Below are 18,972 nucleotides of genomic sequence, written 5' to 3' on the forward strand. Positions count from 1 at the left end.
CCCTGTGACCTGGATATAGATGGTGACTGGTGGTGTAGTATACACCACCAATCACCATCCATGCTGTACTGGGGGCTGGCATTGTGGCCACCCCCCTCAGTACAGCTGTGATTGGGTGGCCAAAGTGGCCATACCAATCACAATGTAATGGGAGGGGATCTGGTGGGCTAGGAGCATGTTGCTCCGTTCTGCCCGCCATTTCAGAGAGATCTGGTGTGCAGGACGGAGCCCCGTGCTGCCCACCATCCCCTCAGTAAAAAAAAAGTGCCCCTTGCCCCCTTTCTGTGGCCCCTTGGCACAGAAATCCCCAGGGATAGCTTTAGATTAGGTAGGGACAGGTTAGGGTTAAAAAAAAAAAGTCTTTTTTATTTTTTTATTTTTTCCAGCGTACCTCAGTGGGTGTCCGTGGGTCCGTAGCACCTTTAGCTGCGTGACCCCGGCCCTGCTGGGTCGCTGCGGTCTGCCGCCAGCGTTTTTTTTGGGCGCAGATCTTTTTTTCTTTTTTTTTTTCCTAAGCGTGTGTGCGGACCCTCTTAGTTATAAAAGAGCGGTCCGCCAACGTTTGTTAAAGCCCACCCGCCGCTGATCAGTCCCGTAGTACTGATCAGTGTTTTTTTTGTGGTGCCGGCGCTTTTTTTCGGGTTTTCTAGCGTGTTTTTGCACCCATAGGCGGTCCGTGCCCCCAGTAGCAGGCGTGTACTGTGTGGCCGGACCTTACCTGTGTGTGCGGCGTGCCTCACCGCTGTCAGTGATTTATCACTGATCAGCGTTTTTTTTTGGTGGTAAAGGCACTTTTTTCGGTTACCGCGTTCTTTTTTTGCACCCATAGGTGTTCCGTGCCCCCAGTAGCAGGCGTGTACTGTGTGGCCGGACCTTACCTGTGTGTGCGGCGTGCCTCACCGCTGTCAGTGATTTATCACTGATCAGCGTTTTTTTTTGGTGGTAAAGGCACTTTTTTCGGTTACCGCTTTCTTTTTTTGCACCCATAGGTGTTCCGTGCCACCAGTAGCAGGCGTGTACCGGACCGTACCTGTGTGTGCAGCCTGTCTCACCGCTGTCGGTGATTTATCACTGATCAGCGTTTTTTTGGGGTTCAGGCGGGTGCATTTTTTCGGGATTAAGCGTTTTTTTTATTTTATTTTTCGGTTTTTTTGTGTGGGGGTCTGTGTACAAGCCACCAGCCACTGTTCTGGGCTGAGTGGCCGGACCCCCCACTGACTTCTGCGCCCCCTGCCGCCACAAGCGCTAATCAGTGCGCACACCATTGATTAGATAAACGCTTTTTTGTGGCGCAGGTCTTTTTTTGCGTTAAAAAATAAAAGTCCCCTTTTTTATATTTTTTTTCTTTCTGTTAGGGCGGGTTAGTTTAGTTTAGTTAGGTTAGGCTAGGGAGGGTTAGGGAGGTAATATCGCACCACACCACACGCAGCACATACACCAATAAAGTTTTTCCACACACACACACCCCCCCCCCCCCGTATCCACATTAGAGTAGGGAAATGGCCCGCAGAGTGTTCTCGGCGGAGGAGGCATATGACCTAATTGCCTCCGATACCGAGAGCGGCTCAGAGGATGATGAAGACCCCACCTTCCTTATTTCATCGTCCTCCTCATCATCTAGTTCAGATGATGAGCCAAGGCGGCGGAGACGCCGCCGTGCGGTGCCGCAAACCTCCTCTGCCCTTGACCCTGTGCCCCATGCTAGTATGAGTCCCCCTGGCGCTCATACTAGTGAAGCCCCCCTGCCAAGGTCACTGGTACCTTGTACCGGAGAACTTGACTGGGCTGAGCCAGCGGACCACGAGCCCGTGATTCCTGAGTTTGTTGGCGACTCAGGAATCAAAATTAACATTGTCGGGTTCACTGAAAAGGACTTTTTTGGTCATTTTTTCAGTGACGACTTTGTTAATTTGATGGTTACACAGACGAATCTGTATGCCCAACACTTCGTCGCCGCTAACCCGGGCTCATTTTTAGCTAGACCCGGCGGCTGGACTCCAGTCGATGCAGCCGAAATGAGGACCTTTTGGGGCCTCGCGCTGCATATGGATATAGTTAAAAAACCCTGTGTCAGGCAATATTGGAGTGGGGATGTCTTTTACCAGACACCCCTCTACAGTATGGCCATGACACGTCCCCGGTTTGAGGCCATTTGGAGATGTTTGCATTATGCTGATAATGCGGCATGTCCCCCCCGAACTGATCCTGCGTATGACCGCCTGTATAAAATCAGGCCGGTCATCAATCACTTCGGGGCCAGATTTTGGGAGGCCTATGTCCCGGGGCGGGAGGTCTCTATTGATGAGTCGCTCATCAGCTTCAAGGGGAGACTCAGCTTCCGGCAATACATCCCAACCAAGCAAGCGCGGTATGGCGTGAAGATGTATAAACTTTGCGAGAGTACCTCTGGGTACACTTGCAAGTTTATAGTGTATGAGGGACGAGATTCCCGTTTTGAACCCCCAGAATGTCCCTCCACTCTGGGTGTTAGCGGGAAAATCGTTTGGGGCCTTTTGCACCCATTGCTAGATAAAGGTTACCACCTTTATGGGGATAACTTTTATACTAGTATCCCTCTCTTCACATCCCTCGCCGCCAGATCCACGGTCGCTTGTGGGACAGTCCGGAAGAATCAAAGAGGCCTTCCGCCCCATCCCCTACATGCTCCTATCCCCCGGGGTGAGTCCCGTGCCTTTTCCCATGAGAACCTGTTGTTGGTCCGGTATAAGGACAAGAGGGATGTCCTTATGCTCACCACAATTCATGGGAATGGCAGCACCCCTGTCCCTGTGCGAGGTACCGCGGGACCGGTCCTCAAGCCTGATTGTATTCTGGACTACAATCAGTATATGGGGGGAGTTGATCTTTCTGATCAAGTCCTCAAGCCATATAATGCCATGCGGAAAACACGTGTATGGTATAAAAAGGTTGCGGTCTACATGGTACAGGTTGCCATGTACAACTCTTTTATACTGTACCAGAACGCTGGCAACACAGGGACATACCTGGAGTTCCAAGAGGTAGTTCTAAAGGCCCTCATCTTTGGTGACCGCCAAGGAGCGGGTCAGAGCACCTCTGGAACTTTAGGTCCCCGGATCGTCCCGGGCCAACACTTTCCTGGTGTGATCCCCAACACTAGAAGGTCGGGACGAACCCAGAAGAAATGCAGAGTGTGTTACAGGAAGGGGAGACGGAGGGACACCACCATTCAGTGTGACACTTGCCCAGATAATCCGGGCCTCTGCATAGACTGCTTCAGGGAGTATCACACTTCCATGGAGTACAAAATTTTCCATCCTTTGCCCTAATTTTCATTCCCCAGAATTCGGCTCCAATGTACCAGTCCAGGGTACATTGACTTCCAAATTTTATACCAAAATACCCTATCCCCCCCCGCCCAAAAAAAAAATTTACATATGCAAAAGTCGTGAAAACCCTGTGGGGTATTAAGGTTCACTTTACCCCTTGTTACATTCCCCAAGGGGTCTAGTTTCCAAAATGGTATGCCATGTGTTTTTTTTTTGCTGTCCTGGCACCATAGGGGCTTCCTAAATGCGGCATGCCCCCAGAGCAAAATTTGCTTCCAAAAAGCCAAATGTGACTACTCCTCTTCTGAGACCTGTAGTGCGCCAGCAGAGCACTTTTCACCCCCATATGGGGTGTTTTCTGAATCGGGAGAAATTGGGCTTCAAATTTTGGGGGGTATTTTCTGCTTTAACCCTTTGTAAAAATGTAAAAATTTGGGGAAACCAAACATTTTAGGTAAAATTTTTTTTTTTTTTTTTTACATATGCAAAAGTCGTGAAACCCTTGTGGGGTATTAAGGTTCACTTTACCCCTTGTTACATTCCCCAAGGGGTCTAGTTTCCAAAATGGTATGCCATGTGGGTTTTTTTTTGCTGTCCTGGCACCATAGGGGCTTCCAAATGCAGCATGCCTCCAGAGCAAAATTTGCTTCCAAAAAGCCAAATGTGACTACTTCCCTTCTGAGACCTGTAGTGCGCCAGCAGAGCACTTTTCACCCCCATATGGGGTGTTTTCTGAATTGGGATAAATTGGGCTTCAAATTTTGGGGGGTATTTTGTGCTTTGACCCTTTGTAAAAATGTAAAATTTTTGGGAAACCAAGCATTTTAGGTAATTATTTATTTATTTTTTTTACATTTGCAAAAGTCATGAAACACCTGTGGGGTATCAAGGCTCACTTAATTCCTTGTTACATTCCTCAAGGGGTCTAGTTTCCAAAATGGTATGCCAAGTGTTTTTTTTTTTTTTTTTTGCTGTTTTGACACCCTAGGGGCTTCCTAAAGGTGACATGCCCCCCAAAAACCATTTCAGAAAAATGTTCTCTCCAAAATCCCCTTGTCGCTCCTTCCCTTCTGAGCCCTCTACTGCGCCCGCCGAACACTTTACATAGACATATGAGGTATGTGCTTACTCGAGAAAAATTGGGCTACAAATACAAGTAAAAATGTTCTCCTTTTACAACATGCAAAAATTCTAAAATTGGGTCTACAAGAACATGCGAGTGTAAAAAATGAAGATTTAGAATTTTCTCCTTCACTTTGCTGCTATTCCTGTGAAACACCTTAAGGGTTAAAACACTGACTGAATGTCATTTTGAATACTTTGGGGGGTGCAGTTTTTATAATGGGGTCATTTGTGGGGTATTTCTAATATGAAGATCCTTCAAATCCTCTTCAAATCTGAACTGGTCCCTGAAAAATATCGAGTTTGAAAATTTAGTGAAAAATTTGAAAATTGCTGCTGAACTTTGAAGCCCTCTGGTGTCTTCCAAAAGTAAAAATTCATAAATTTTATGATGTCAATATAAAGTAGACATATTGTATATGTGAATCAAAATTATTTTTTATTTTGAATATCCATTTTCCTTACAAGCAGAGAGCTTCAAATTAGAAAAATGCAAAATTTTCAATTTTTTCATCAAATTTGGGGATTTTTCACCAAGAAAGAATGCAAGTTACCATAAAAAGTTAAAGTAGAATATGTCACAAAAAAACAATCTCGGAATCAGAATGATAAGTAAAAGCATTCCAGAGTTATTAATGTTTAAAGTGAGAGTGGTCAGAATTGCAAAAAACGGCTGAGTCCTTAACCTGTTGGGGACGAAGGGCGTATGCATACGCCCTTGCGTCCTGGTACTTAAGGACGAAGGGCGTATCCATACGTGGGAATTTCGGCCCCCGCCGCGCGCCGGGCGGGGACCGGGCCGGGGTGACTGCTGATATCTATCAGCAGGCACCCCGTGCAAATGCCCAGGGGGGTCATTAGACCCCCCCATGTCGGCGATCGGCGCAAATCGCAAGTGAATTCACACTTGCGATTTGCGCCAATTCCGGGTCATTACGGGTCTATGGTGACCCGGTGACCCGGAATAGAAGGGGGATCGCGGGTGTCTAAGACACCCACGATCCCCCTAAAGCGATAGGAGTGAGGTGGCAGAGTTGCCACCCCTCCTATTTCTGCTATTGGTGGTCTAGACGCGACCACCAATAGCAGATCAGGGGCGGAGGGGTTTACTTTCGGTTTCCCCGTTCTGCCCTCCCACAATAGGCAGGGCAGAGCGGGGAAAATGAAGAGGACCGGGCGCCGACGTCCACTTACCCCTCCGGAGGCAGCGGAGCGACGGGGATCGACGGTCGGCGACGGAGATCGGCGGTGGCGTGCGGCAGAAGAGGACGGCTCCCGGATGCAACGGAAGCCGGTGAGTAGTTGCCTGTTCAGTGGTCTCTAAATTGTAGCACTCCAGATGTTGCAAAACTACAAATTCCAGCATGCCCACACAGAAAACAGCTGTCTCGGCATGCTGGGAGTTGTAGTTGCGTACCTCCAGCTGTTGCATAACTACATCTCCCAGCATGCCCTTCTGTGATCAGACATGCTGGGAATTGTAGTTTTGCAACAGCTGGAGGCACACTGGTTGGAAAATACTGAGTTAGGTAACAGAACCCAACTCAGTATTTTCCAACCAGTGTGCCTCCAGCTGTTTCAAAACTACAACTCCCAGCATGTACTGACAGACCGTGCATGCTGGGAGTTGTAGTTTTGCAACAGCTGGAGGCTCATTGGTTGGAAAATACTGAGTTAGGTAACAGAACCTAACTGAAGGTTTTCCAACCAGTGTGCCTCCAGCTGTTGCAAAACTACAACTCCCAGCATGTACTGACAGACCGTGCATGCTGGGAGTTGTAGTTTTGAAGCAGCTGGAGGTTTGCCCCCCCCCCCATGTGAACGTACAGGGTACATTCACACGGGCGGGTTTACAGCAAGTTTCCTGCTTCAAGTATGAGCTGCGGCAAATTTTTCACCGCAGAGCAAATTCCTAGCGGGAAACTCACCGTAACCCGCCAGTGTGAATGTACCCTAAAAACACTACACTACACTAACACCTAATAAAGAGTAAAACACTACATATACACCCCCTTACACTGCCCCCCCCCCCAATAAAAATGAAAAATGTATTGTACAGCAGTGTTTCCAAAACGGAGCCTCCAGCTGTTGCAAAACTACAACTCCCAGCATTTCTGGACAGCCACTGATTGTTCAGGCATGCTGGGAGTTTAGCAACAGCTGGAGCCACCCTGTTTGGGAATCACTGGCGTAGAATACCCCTATGTCCACCCCTATGCAATCCCTAATTTAGTCCTCAAATGCGCATGGCGCTCTCTCACTTTGGAGCCCTGTCGTATTTCAAGGAAACAGTTTAGGGCCACATATGGGGTATCTCTGTACTCGGGAGAAATTGCACTACAAATTTGGGGGGCTTTTTCTCCTTTTACCCCTTATGAAAAGGAAAAGTTGGGGTCTACACCAGCCTGTTAGTGTAAAAAAAAAAAATTTTACACTAACATGCTGGTGTTGCCCTTTACTTTTTATTTTCACAAGAGGTAAAAGGAAAAAAAGACCCCCAAAATTTGTAACGCAATTTCTCCTGAGTACGGAAATACCCCATATGTAGGCGTAAAATGCTCTGCGGGCGCACAACAAGGCTCAGGAGTGAGAGCGCACTATGTACATTTGAGGACGAAATTGGTGATTTGCACAGGGGTGGCTGATTTTACAGCGGTTCTGACATAAATGCAAAAAAATAAATACCCACATGTGACCCCATTTTGGAAACTACACCCCTCACGGAATGTAATAAGGGGTACAGTGAGCATTTACGCCCCACAGGGGTCTGACATATTTTTGGGACAGTGGTACGTGAAAATGGAAAATTAAATTTTTTTGTTTGCACAGCCCACTGTTCCAAATATCTGTCAAACGCCAGTAGGGTGTAAATACTCACTGTACCCCTTATTACATTCCGTGAGGGGTGTAGTTTCCAAAATGGGGTCACATGTGGGGGGTCCACTGTTCTGGCACCACGGGGGGCTTTGTAAATGCACATGGCCCCCGACTTCCATTCCAAACAAATTATCTCTCTAAAAGCTCAATGGTGCTCCTTCTCTTCTGAGCATTGTAGTTCGCTCGCAGTGCACTTGACGTCCAAACATGGGGTATTTCCATACTCAGAAGAAATGGGGTTACAAATTTTGGGGGGGCATTTTCTCCTACTACCCTTTGTAAAAAAGTAAAATTTGGGGAAAACCCAGCATTTTAGTGGAAAAATATTTTTTTTTAATTTACACATCCGACTTTAACAACAAGTTGTCAAATACCTGTGGGGTGTTAAGGCTCACCGTACCCCTTGTTACGTTCCTTGAGGGGTGTCGTTTCCATAATAGTGTGCGATGTGGTTTTTTTTGCTGTCCTGGCACCATAGGGGCTTCCTAAATGGGACATGCCCCCCAAAAACCATTTCAGAAAAACTCACTCTCCTAAATCCCCTTGTTGCTCCTTCGCTTCTGAGCCCTCTACTGCGCCCGCCGAACACTTGACATACACATATGAGGTATTTTTTTACTCGAGAGAAATTGGGTTACAAATTTTGAGAGGATTTTTTTCTTTTACCCCTTGTAAAAATTCAAAAACTGGGTCTACAAGAACATGCCAGTGTAAAAAATGAAGATTTTGAATTTTCTCCTTCACTTTGCTGCTATTCCTGTGAAACACCTAAAGGGTTAACACACTTACTGAATGTCATTTTGAATACTTTGAGGGGTGCAGTTTTTATAATGGGGTCATTTATTGGGTATTTCTAACCAGAAGACCCTTCAAATCCACATCAAACCTGAACTGGTCCCTGAAAAATTCAGATTTTGAAAATTTTGCGAAAAATTGGAAAATTGTTGCTGAACTTTGAAGCCCTCTGATGTCTTCCAAAAGTAAAAACTCATCAATTTTATGATGCAAACATAAAGTAGACATATTGTATATGTGAATCAATATATAATTTATTTGGAATATCCATATTCCTTATAAGCAGAGAGCTTCAAAGTTAGAAAAATGCTACATTTTCAAATTTTTCATGAAATTTTCAAATTTTTCACCAAGAAAGTATGCAAGTATCGCCGGAAATTTACCACTAACATAAAGTAGAATATGTCACGAAAAAAACTATCTCGGAATCAAATTTATAAGTAAAAGCATTCCAGAGTTATTAATGTTTAAAGTGACAGTGGTCAGATTTGCAAAAAATGCTCCCGTCCTTAGGGTCATAATGGGCTCCGTCCCCAAGGGGTTAAGGTGAAAAAGGGCTCAGTCCTTAAGGGGTTAAATAAAAAAGTGCTGAGTGCTATGATGAAAATCCACCAGTAGATGGCAGTGTGTAACAGCCGAAGTAGAGACATTTACCATGTTTATGTACATTATTAGGCTAGTACAGGGGAGAGCGAGCGGGGATATAACGATCGCTGCTAACGGCTTTAGAACAAGCGCATATCCCGGGATGTACTCAGGAAATAAGGTAAGGAAAATAGGTAAACTGTCAGTTGAAAGAGTTAAATGGCTGCGAGTGGCATTAAATGAAGCATATAAGTATGAATATATCTGGATTAGTTGAAAGTGTATTTATTGTGTTTGTTTCCAAGGAATGAATGGGATAATTTTACAGTATCACTTCTGAGAGTTCATTAAGTCCATCCGGAACTAAAGTACCCATTCGATATATCCAATACATTTCTTTTCTTTTCTACTGTTCAAAACGATTTGAGATATGTGTTGGAATTGCCTCTATGGGTGTGATGGTTATAGGATGCTGTACATCAGGATGAGATTGTGCGCAATGCCTGGAGACTCCATGTAATAAAAATGTATTACGGATATTATAACGATGTTTATTTAATCGATTATGGAGGGGCTGTGTGGTGCGTCCTACATATTGTAGCGAACAGATACATTGTATAACATACATAACATGGTCTGATTGGCATGTTAATCTAGTTTTAATGTTAAATGTATCTCCCGAGGTCAGGAAACCGCATACGGGTCAAAAATGAGCCGACCGGAGTCAGCGTTTGACTCCGGTCGGCTCATTAAAGTAAATGGAGTTCAGTGCTGGTCCAGCTGGGATATGGGAGAGCCCGGTTTGCCCCTCCCCCAGCCGTATCTGGCACTCGTAATGTAAAAACAAAGTGTGAATGCAGTCTAAGACAGATCAAATGTTCTCATAGCCGAGGGCTCAATATCTTAAAGGGGTTCTCCGGTGCTTAGACATCTTATTCCCTATCCAAAGGATAGGGGATAAGATGCCTGATCGCGGGAGTCCCGCCGCTGGGGACCCCCGTGATCTTGCACACAGCACCCCGTTTGTAATCAGTCCCCGGAGCGTGTTCTCTCCGGGTCTGATTACCGGCGACCACACGGCCGGCGGCGTGTGACGTCACGCCTCCACCCCTGTGTGACGTCACGCTCCGCCCCTCAATGCAAGCCTACGGGAGGGGGCGTGACAGCTCCGGGGACTGATTACAAACGGGGTGCCGCGTTCAAGATCCTGGGGTCCCCAGCGGCGGGAGTCCCGCGATCAGGCATCTTATCCCCTATCCTTTGGATAGGGGAAAAGATGTGTAAGCACCGGAGAACCCCTTTAATACTAGTTCTAGGCCCTCGTAGCAGGGGCAGACTATTATAATACAACCTCTTAATCTCTCTCAGATGATCCTACTTCAGGGTTAACACTTTTTAGTCCCTGTGCTGCTTCAGCAATTCTTATTTAGGTGCTTTTCATGTCACGGATGGTACTTGTCTGTCCCCCGGCTCCAGCTGTCTCTTCTGCTGCCCACTCTAAACCAGTGTTTCCCAACCAAGGGTGCCTCAAGCTGTCGCAAAACTGCAACTCCCAGCATGCCCGGACAGCCAACAGCTGTCCGGGCATGCTGGGAGTTGCAGTTTTGCGACAGCTGGATGCGCTCTGGTTGGAAAACACTGGTATAGTATATGGTGCAACATTCCGGGAATCTGATTGGTTGGATCCATTCCAGGAGTCGGATTGGTTGGATAAATACCGGCCATTGAATTGCCAGTATTTTTTATATAAAAATAACCGTCAGGGTCGGCAAAATAAAGGCTGTGCCGGTAAAATACTGGCCTGGTGGCTGATGTCGTTCCATGTGGCTCTATGGTGGCTGATGTCGTTCCATGTGGCTCTATGGTGGCTGATGTCGCTCTATGGTGGCTGATGTCGCTCCATGTGGCTCTATGGTGGCTGATGTCGCTCCATGTGGCTCTATGGTGGCTGATGTCACTCTATGTGGCTCTATGGTGGCTGATGTCGCTCTATGGTGGCTGATGTCGCTCTATGTGGCTCTATGGTGGCTGATGTCGCTCTATGTGGCTCTATGGTGGCTGATGTCGCTCTATGTGGCTCTATGGTGGCTGATGTCGCTCCATGTGGCTCTATGGTGGCTGATGTCGCTCCATGTGGCTCTATGGTGGCTGATGTCGCTCTATGTGGCTCTATGGTGGCTGATGTCGCTCTATGTGGCTCTATGGTGGCTGATGTCGCTCCATGTGGCTCTATGGTGGCTGATGTCGCTCCATGTGGCTCTATGGTGGCTGATGTCGCTCCATGTGGCTCTATGGTGGCTGATGTCACTCTATGTGGCTCTATGGTGGCTGATGTCGCTCCATGTGGCTCTATGGTGGCTGATGTCACTCTATGTGGCTCTATGGTGGCTGATGTCGCTCTATGGTGGCTGATGTCGCTCTATGTGGCTCTATGATGGCTGATGTCGCTCTATGTGGCTCTATGGTGGCTGATGTCGCTCCATGTGGCTCTATGGTGGCTGATGTCGCTCTATGTGGCTCTATGGTGGCTGATGTCGCTCTATGTGGCTCTATGGTGGCTGATGTCGCTCTATGTGGCTCTATGGTGGCTGATGTCGCTCCATGTGGCTCTATGGTGGCTGATGTCGCTCCATGTGGCTCTATGGTGGCTGATGTCACTCTATGTGGCTCTATGGTGGCTGATGTCGCTCCATGTGGCTCTATGGTGGCTGATGTCGCTCCATGTGGCTCTATGGTGGCTGATGTCACTCTATGTGGCTCTATGGTGGCTGATGTCGCTCCATGTGGCTCTATGGTGGCTGATGTCGCTCTCACATCTCTCCACCAGTGGTGTGTCCTCACACAAGCCACGAATGCTGATGTCTCAACAAGTCACAGTTCACACCGGCAGTACACATTCATCACTTTCCGCCTATTTTAAAATAAGCATATAGACCGGGGGTCTCAAACTGGTGGCCCTCCAGATGATTTAAAACGTCAACTCCCAGCATGCCTGGACATGCCCAGACTGCCATTTTCTGCAGCTAATGTCTGTCGGGAATGCTGGGAGTTGAAGTTTTGCAACATCTGGAGGGCCACCAGTTTGAGACATCTGATGTAGACCCAACAATGTAATGGTCATAGAATAAGTTCCTCATGCTATTGCCTATTTACTACCAAATAGCCTCATGGTCAGACTTCCCGGCCACCATGTTTTGTTAAACAGCACGCATACCCCAGCAATAAACCTAAACATATACGTTGTGCACAGTACTTTAAAGGGGTATTCTGGTGGAAAACTTTTTTTTTTTTTAAGTCAACTGGTGCCAGAAAGTTTAAAAGATTTGTAAATTAATTCAATTGAAAAAAAAATCTTAATCCTTCCAGTACTTATTAGTGGCTGTATTCTCCAGAGGTTCTTTTCTTTTGGATTTCTTTTCTGTCATGACCACAGTGCCCACTGCTGACACCTCTGTCCATGTCAGGAACTGTCCAGAGCAGGAGAAAATCCCCATAGCAAACATATGCTGCTCTGGACAGTTCCTAAAATGGACAGAGGTGTCAGGAGAGAGCACTGTGGTCATGAAAGAAATGAAATCCTAAAAGAAAAGAATTTTCTCTGTAATATATAGCCACTAATAAGTACTGGAAGGATTAAGATTTTTTAATAGAAGTAATTTACAAATCTACTAAAAGTAAAAAAGAAACAACAGTGGCACCGATACCTTAGGCCTCCTAAGACCACGAGATGGAGACGACGTCCCGCTAGTCTGGAAATCCACCCTGGCAACGGAGGTGCTAGGACAATAAAGACCGTAGTCACCAAATAATAGTAAATGAAGAAAAAAGGTGTCCTGCACTCACCGCTTCAGTCCAGGTAATCCTGCTCCCATCTCGGGTCGCGACTCGAACACGGAGGACATGGATAGTGGAGCGCTCAGAGGCGACTGCCGGCGGTTTCACGCATAGGAATGCGCTTCATCCGGCCTCGTTAACGTCATCGCGCTGTGCGAATTATAAAGGTGCAGCTGGTGAGTCACATGATTCCAGGTGAACTCTCACCCCGTGTTGCATTAAGAAATGAACGGAACAGAAACCACATAAGGAAGCAAAAAGCAAGTTAGGTAAGTACATCACTACTAATAGACCTAGAACTGCCCTGAATAAAGGGAAATTTTTTAAAAAAAGGGGAAAAATCTAGTTTATCATTTAACCCTAACGGCCCCTGCGCGTCAATGCGCAATATCCATCGCGCCTCAGCACGCAGGAGCAGGCGGCGTCTATCTCCTCCAGAAGGGTGACAAGGGATTGTTTCAAGACCTCCAAATTTTAACGTGGTGCAATTGCCACCATGTATGGATTGCATATGCTGGACAAATGTTGGGGATCCGACTCCTTTACGAACTGAGTACATATGCTCTCGTACTCGAGCCCGGAGTTGTCTCTCGGTTTTTCCAATATAAAAGAATTGGCAACTACAACATAAAAAATATACAACAAAGGTGCTCCGGCAGGTGATGAGGTGTTTTATTTCAAAAACATAACTCCCTAATTTGATAGAAATCGCATTGATGTTATGAGGGCATTGAGGACAGAAACCGCAATTCTTATTCCCTTTCGGGGCTATACCAGACAACCAAGTCTCCTTGGGATGTGCTTCTCTATTAAACTTCTGACCCTTCAATAAATCAGCGATCGTCTTGTTTTTTCTGAAGGTCACTGTAGGTCTATTCTGGACTGTATTCACAATATCTGGATCTGCCATGAGTAGATGCCAGTTCTTGGTGATGGCAGATTTAATGACATGATTCAAAGGGCTGTTTTTAAAAGCAAACATGAATCTTGAATTCTGTTCAGTAGTAGACTGAAAATCTTTTATCTTATTTTTTGAATCTATAAGTAAGTCCTCTCTGTTTTTAGTTGCAGCTCTCCTGTAAGCTCGTGCCAATACTTCATTAGGATACTGACGCTGTCTAAAGCGTGTAAGTAAGTGTCCTGCTTGTTCCTCATAATCAGACTGCTTGCTATTATTTCTTTTTAGACGTAGAAGCTGGCTGTACGGAATAGAATTTTTAGTTCCAATAGGGTGGGAGCTCTTATAGTTTAAAAGAGCATTTCTTGCCACTTCTTTCCTATAGCCTCGTGCCAGAAGCTGGTTATTCTCCACGTATAGTTTAAGATCCAAAAATTCAAGGCTATCTCCTCCAAAAACACTCGTAAAAGCCATGTTCATGGCATTGACGTTAAGATAGGCTACAAAATCCCCCCCAGTGTGTTTGAGGATTTTGTTACTGTGCCAGTGTAGTGAAGAAAAATGGCAAAAAGGTACTGTACCCTTTCCTACCCTCTGTTACCCCTTCTTAACCCCGTCCACCCCCTGTCTATCCCTGTCACCCATGTCCACCCCTCCCTGTCCACCCCCCTGTAACACATGTCTACCCCCCTATTCACCCCTCTATCCCTTTGTCACCCCTCTTTTATCCCCCTTGTCATCCTTGTCCACCCCCGTTATCCCTGTTCACCCCCATATCTCCCGTGTCCACCATCCTGTCATCCATGTCCACCTTGGCCACCTCTGTCCATTCCTCTGCAACACACGTTTCCCCCCCCATCCACCCCTCTGACCACCCCCCAGTCTACATCTGTCACCATTGTCCCTCCACCCTAATCACCCCTCTGTCCCTCCTGTCATCCATGTCCACCTTGGCCATCCCCCCTCTGTCACCCATGTACACTCCTCTACCCCCCATTCCATAGACTTGCATACGGGGGGGCGGGGGGGGGGGGGGGGGGGGAGAGGTCATGATACTCTGGCCCCTGTTTGTGAGCTGGCACCGCTGTGTGCAGCTCAAACAGGTGGGTGGCGAATACAAGATTGCGGGGGTCCCCAGCGGCGGGACCCCCATGGGGAGACATCATATCCCCTATCCTTTGGATAGGGTATAAGATGTCTCAGGGCCGGAGTACCCCTTTAAGATGTTAGCCGAGCTTTCTTACAATCTTACTGAGGAACCTTCTGACAATATTTTACCATTTCTTCTCACACTGTATGGTCACTGCAATTCTCTGTAAAGACGAGGTTACTCATTCCATTAACCCCTTAAGGACCCGGGCTTTTTCCGTTTTTTCATTTTCAATTTTTCCTCCTTAACTTTAAAAAATCATAACTGTAAAATTTTTTCCTAAAATTCTATATGATGGCTTATTTTTTGCGTCACCAATTCTTCTTTGTAATGACATTAGTCATTTTACCCAAACATCTACATTGAAACGGGAAAAAAAATCAATGTGCGACAAAATTGATGAAAAAAAACTCTATTTTGTAAGTTTTGGGGGCTTCCGTTTTTACGTAGTACATTTTTTGGCAAAAATGACACCTTATCTTTATTCTGTAGGTCCATACGGTTAAAATGATACCCTACTTGTATAGGTTTGATTTTGTATCACTTCAGAAAAAAATCCTGACTACATGCAGGAACATTTATACGTTTAAAATGGTCATATTCTGACCCCTATAACTTTTTTATTTTTCTGTGTTCAGGGTGCTATGAGAGCTATTTTTTTGCGCCGTGGTCTGAAGTTTTTAGCTGTATCATTTTTGTTCTGATCAGGCTTATTGATCACTTTTTATTAACTTTTTTGTGGTATAAAAAGTGATCAAAAATGCGCTATTTTGGACTTTGGAATTTTTTTGCGCATACGCCATTGAACGTGCGGTTTAAAAAGCAGTATATTTTTATAATTCGGACATTTCTGCACGCGATGATACCACATATGTTTATTTTTATTTACACTGTGTTTTCTTTATTCTTGGAAATGCCGGGTGATTCAAACTTTTATTAGGGGAAGGGATAATTGAAAGGGTTAATGATTTTTTTTTTTTTTACACTTCTCTTATGCAATATTATAGCTCCTACAGGGCGGGCTATAACATTGCATTAACTGATCTTTACCACTGATTGATGCATCTCCATAGGAATGGATCAATCAGTGTTTTCGGCGATTGGATGCTCAAGTCTGGATCTCAGGCTTGAAGCATTCATTCGGCGATCGGACAGCACAGGAGAAGGTAAGAAGACCTCCTCCTGTGCTACAGCTGTTCGGGATGCCGACATTATACCGCGATGATCCCGAACAGCTCCCTGAGCTAGCCGGGCACTTTTACTTTCGTTTTTAGCTGCGCGGCTCAGCTTTGAGCGCGCGGCTAAAGGGTTAATAGCGCGCGGCACTGCGATCAGTGCCGCGCGCTGTTAGATGCGGGTCCCGGCTTCACTATGATGCCGGGCCCACCGCCATATGATGCGGGGTCCTTAAGAGGTTAAAGTGGTACACCAGTGGAAAACCAGATTTATTTTTTAAATCAACTGGTACCAGAAAGTTTAACAGATTTGAAAATTACTTCCATTTAAAAATCTTAATCCTTCCAGTACTTATAAGATGCTGTATGCTCTAGAGGTATTCTGTCTGACCACAGTGCTCTCTGCTGACATCTCTGTCCATGTCAGGAACCGTCCAGAGCAGGATAGGTTTGCTATTGGAATATGCTTCTGCTCCAGACAGTTCCTGACATGGGCAGAGGTGGCAGCAGAGAGCACTGTGGTCAGACAGAAAGGAAATTCAAAAAGAAAAGAACTTCCTCTGTAGTATACAGCAGCTGAGAAGTACTGGAAGGATTAGGATTTTTTTTTATAGAACTAATTTCCAGTGGAATACGCCTTTAGGGGTATGAAGTTCTTTATGGGAGAAGCACAGTTACTTATGAGTGTCCATGGGAGGTTATGCCTTATGTTTATGTCTACCATGCTACTGTGGTGTCCCAGTAAAGGTACATTGTGTCAAGGTATTTTAGGACCTGTCAGATTGAGACCTCCAGTGTCCTGGGGGCTCCCCTGCAGGGACTCAACCATTTCTAATCTGTATTTTCACTGTTATAATTTAGCAATCCGTTAATAGGTGTCTGTAGCTTTAAGTATGTTGCCTAGCAACCTCAGGCTTAGTTAGGGTATGTGAGAGTGGAGGACTGAGGGCTAGACTGAACTTTTGTGTAAGGTGTTATATTATGTTATCACTTGTATGTAACTTTATTGTAAATCCTAAAGGGGATACAGACAACTCTATGATCCACAGCTGCCTGGCCAATGAGCTTTAGTTCAGCCTTCCCTTATAAAGGGTGGCATTTCCTGTGAGAGGAATAGAGGAGGAGTAAAGCAATTCATTCAGTTCAGAGTACAGAGTGAAGAATCCGCAGAGGAGTGAGAGCAAAGATGAGAGAGAGAGAGATAAGAAAAGCATGAAGTAACCCCAACTAATATCAAGCCTTTACTTCAGCCTTGATCAGAGAATTCCTAAAGGACAATTCATTATCTTTCGGCGAAAAGCCACAAATCTACCGACACTTCAGTAAGTGACTTTGATCTCAAACCTAATATAGCGCAGACCTAAAACTCCTAGTCCGGCCGTAAGAGCCAAGCATATATGCAATATCAAGTCCAGGCACTGCAAGCTGTGTGGTCCTCTAGAGACTGTCTGGTAAACCTTTGGGAGACTTTGGTTGAGCGCTGTGGAGATTGTACCACCTATCTTCAAGTTAGTAAAGCCTCCGTTAAACTGCAACCTAGTGTGGAGTCAATTCTTTCCTTGCTAGCCTGTGGGGAGACGGAGTTCCCTGGACCTGTAGTACCCCGGGAGATACCAAGACTACAGTGGCTTCACGCGACATTAAGGGTTAATACCATCCGACCCTGGGTTCATAACCCCCCCCAAGAACCAAGTAGCTAACCCCAGCATAGTGGCGGTCACGGGTTTCACTCGTGGTTACCACACTACCAACCAAAAGAGTACAGTTTGTGTTGGTGGAAAATGCACTGAGCAATGGGGCAGTCAACGTGGTGGAACCTGGAGGCCTGTTTGTCTGTCAGTGTTAAGGTTTCTGCCAGTGGGCACGTCAGAGAGAGCACTGGTAACCAGATAGGACAGGGTGAGGGACAATCAAGGGCCAGCTATCACCAACAGACCACTGCAGACAGTGAATATTAGAGAGGAAGAAATGTGAGGAGGGGGGTCAGCAAAATGTGCAAGAACCCCTTGAATTGACAGGTGCCCTCCATACAAAAAGCTTATTTGTTGCAATGCCAAGAAATCTTACATTTGTGTTAACCATTCGGGTCTTTGCAGGAAAGATTGCAGACTGTTTTATACGAAACATTTAAAGGGGTACTTTTTTTTTTATCAACTGGTGCCAGAAAGTTAAACAGATTTGTAAATTACTTCTATTAAAAAATCTTAATCCTTCCAGTACTTATTAGTGGCTATATATTACAGAGAAAATTCTTTTCTTTTAGGATTTCAATTCTTTCATGACCACAGTGCTCTCTGCTGACACCTCTGTCCATTTTAGGAACTGTCCAGAGCAGCATATGTTTGCTATGGGGATTTTCTCCTGCTCTGGACAGTTCCTGACATGGACAGAGGTGTCAGCAGTGGGCACTGTGGTCATGACAGAAAAGAAATCCAAAAAGAAAAGAACCTCTGGAGAATACAGCCACTAATAAGTACTGGAAGGATTAAGATTTTTTTTCAATAGAATTAATTTACAAATCTTTTAAACTTTCTGGCACCAGTTGACTTAAAAAGAAAAAAGTCCACCAGAATACCCCTTTAACCCCTTAAGGACCCAGCCATTTTACACCTTAGGACCCGGCCATTTTTTGCACATCTGACCACTGTCACTTTAAACATTAATAACTCTGGAATGCTTTTAGTTATCATTCTGATTCCGAGATTGTTTTTTCGTGACATATTCTACTTTAACTTAGTGGTAAAAATTTTTGGTAACTTGCATCCTTTCTTGGTGAAAAATCCCAAAATTTGATGAAAAATGTGAAAATTTTGCATTTTTCTAACTTTGAAGCTCTCTGCTTGTAAGGAAAATGGATATTCCAAATATTATTTTATTTTATTCACATATACAATATGTCTACTTTATGTTTGCATAATAAAATTGACGAGTTTTTACTTTTGGAAGACATTAGAGGGCTTCAAAGTTCAGCAGCAATTTTCCAATTTTTCACAAAATTTCCAAAATCACAATTTTTCAGGGACCAGTTCAGGTTTGAAGTGGATTTGAAGGGTCTTCATCTTAGAAATACCCCACAAATGACCCCATTATAAAAACTGCACCTCCCAAAATATTCAAAATGACATTCAGTCAGCATTTTAACCCTTTAGGTGTTTCACAGGAATAGCAGCAAAGTGAAGGAGAAAATTCACAATTTCCATTTTTTACACTCGCATGTTCTTGTAGACC

This window comes from Hyla sarda, unplaced genomic scaffold, assembly GCF_029499605.1.
Source record: "Hyla sarda isolate aHylSar1 unplaced genomic scaffold, aHylSar1.hap1 scaffold_566, whole genome shotgun sequence".
Lineage (NCBI taxonomy): Eukaryota > Metazoa > Chordata > Amphibia > Anura > Hylidae > Hyla > Hyla sarda.